Here is a 2890-nt window from a genome sequence, read left to right as displayed (position 1 = left end):
AGATAGATAGATAGATACAGACCGATATGTAGAAGTATGGGTATAGAGATAGAGATAATTTATGATCCATAATGTAAGGTGAAAAGAAGTTATTGTAGGGTATAAAGTTAAAAGTACTATATTTTTATTCTCATTCCCCCCCCCCGCCCCCATAATTTGTTTCGAGGAATTCTGTAAGGTCAGAGGAATCATGTTAGAAGTTGCTGTGAGGCTGGATGTCATAGAACTCTGACTCATAAGAACTACATGGATTACAGAGGGCAACACTGCTGGATCCTATGCCTTCCTTGCAGTCTCTGCTGAGGTAACTAACAGTTATTGTTGTAGTAGCTATTGTGTCACTTCATCTCATTGAGGGTCGTCTTCTTTTTTTAGTTGACTCTCCCTATTTCCAGGCATAGTATCCTTCTCATTGAAGGGCGGTCCTCTCCTTATCACATGATAAAGTACCATCATCCCTACTTCTAAGGAACACTGCAGCTTCCCTGTGAGTTTCCTCCAATTCCAATGCCACGTTTTTCTTCATACATGCCAGCTTCTGCTGATGACACACAGGAGAAGAAGGCATTGTGTCGACCCCCTGACAGAGGGTCTTCCACTCCTCCGCCGTCCCTCCACCATCCCAGTGTGATGTCCCTCCCCAAGGAATAACCAACCTCTCTCCCAGCAACATGCCCAACGTGTGTGGAATGGAGCTTTATCATCTTTGCCTCTGAGGAGCGAGCACTCTGCCCTTTTCTCCAAGACGTATCTATTTATTGTTTCGGCAGTCCATGGGATATTCAACAACAATAAAAGCTGATGATAACAACACCAAGTTTCTATCATCCAGTGGGAATTACCTTAAAAAAAAAGTCTGGCATTTCAAGCAGGAATCTTGTTCTCCAAACAGGTATCATTGAAAACCCATTTTTCACCACACCAGCAATGCATTTTTCTTTTCCAAATGAATTAGCTTGATGAGACTTGGTTATATTTCAAGATGTGTTACATATATATATATAATCCTTATTGTATTTCAAAATGTGCTATATATCTGATCCTTGCCATCTGTTTCAGGCAATTGGTAGCAAACGGCAATATAGCTGAGGATGAGTGTTAATACTGATTAATTAACCTTCAAGCATGGATGTGCCTTGGGAATTATGACCTCTTCCTATTCTTAGATCGAATGTTCACAGCCTTTTGTTCACTGGTGCTATGAGTGAAATTCTTAACTTGTGCCTCTCCAAAGGAGTGCTTAGAAAGTCATCACAGAAACAGATAATTTAAATCTTACATTCTTGTCAGGTTCAGCAGAAGGGACTAGACACCATTGTGTTTTGCACAGCTTTGATAACTAGATTGAGGAGAAAGGAATATTAATTGCAAAACAGCTGGCACATCTGCCTTTCAGTTTTTTTCCTTTGTCAGAAATAAAATTACGAAGAGAAATAACTGAGGGTGTGATACAAACATATTCACTTTGCTTAACATGAAGTCCATTTGCTTGTTCATGTCTGCACAATAGGAAACCAATCATTTGCTAGGTACAATGTTGACTAAATAACTGAGCAAATTAATAAAGCATAGATACTTCATTTGCTCCTGCTTTGTAAAGGAGGTCATCCCAGTGTGGTCACTGAGCCCACAGTTAGTCCCAGCGCGGTAGAACGAGCCAGACCACATGGTCAGCACTGACTAAAGTGGGACAGACTTCTCCTTGACCTCCTGCAACATGTCTTTATCAAGCTTACTGCTGCTCCTTTATCTCTGTTTCAATTTATCTTTTCTTGATTCTTGTCAAATATGTTTTGGCCACTTTCCCCTTTAAAAAGACACACATTAAATGTGTCTTGATTTCAAACTCCCACTTAATGTAGCACAGACATCAGAGTTCATAGTTACTTTTCTTATTTTATTTTTTTTTACTTGAGAATGTAGCCAACCTTGACATAAAAGTTAGATATTCATTCATTCATCGTTGCACATTTTCCACCCTACCCCACTAGTTCATTTAAAAAAAAATGCATTCATTGCCGTATAATTTCCTTCCTCCCACCCGCCCATTCCCCAGAACTGTTGTCATACAAATGACTAATCATATATTCCTTTCAAACAGTGTTTACCTTCATCTGTTCTAATGCAGTGTTCATTATTTATCCCCTCTTTTCCTAGTTGTCCCCCAATCTTCATTTCAGTTCAGCCTTATAACAATGGTGTTATGCAGTATTTGTCCTTTTTGACTGAAATATTTCACTCAGCATAATAAACTCCAGGATAACCCATGTTATGTAATGCTTTAGGAGTTACTTCTTTTTCAATGCTGCATAGTATTCCATTGTGTGGATGTACCATTGTTTTTCTATCCATTCATTTGTTGATGGGCACTTAGGTTGCTTCCATCTCTTTGCTACTGTGACTAACACAGCAATAAACATGAGTGTGCATATATCTGTTTGGGTGGCAGCTCTGCTTTCTTTAGGGTATAATCCAGGCTGTAGAATTACTGGGTCAAAGGGTATTTCTATTTTCAATTTTTTTGGAAAATGCCATATTACCTTCCATTGTTACTTTTCTAAAAATCCTGAACCCACAGCAGCTAATATGGAAACAATCTGATATAACTTAATAATATGATGTTATGTAACAAATCTTCAGAAATTGAGAGCATTTAAGCAAGTATTTGCTAAAGGTCACAGGAATAATTAATTATTTAAGACAGCACAAAATCAGAGTTTAAAAAGATATGACAATAAAGATTATTACTTGTCATCCTCTATTACTTTGCATATTTGCAGATGACTCTGGAATTTGAATACAAGATCAACATACAAAAATCAGTTGGCTTTCTCTACCGTGACAAAAAGAATACAGAGCCAGAACTAAGAGAAACAATACCTTTCACAAT

This window comes from Elephantulus edwardii, unplaced genomic scaffold (assembly GCF_000299155.1).
Source record: "Elephantulus edwardii isolate Elephantulus edwardi_28Jun2011 unplaced genomic scaffold, EleEdw1.0 scaffold00011, whole genome shotgun sequence".
NCBI classification, from domain to species: Eukaryota; Metazoa; Chordata; class Mammalia; order Macroscelidea; family Macroscelididae; genus Elephantulus; species Elephantulus edwardii.
Note: the sequence above shows the minus strand (reverse complement) of the source record.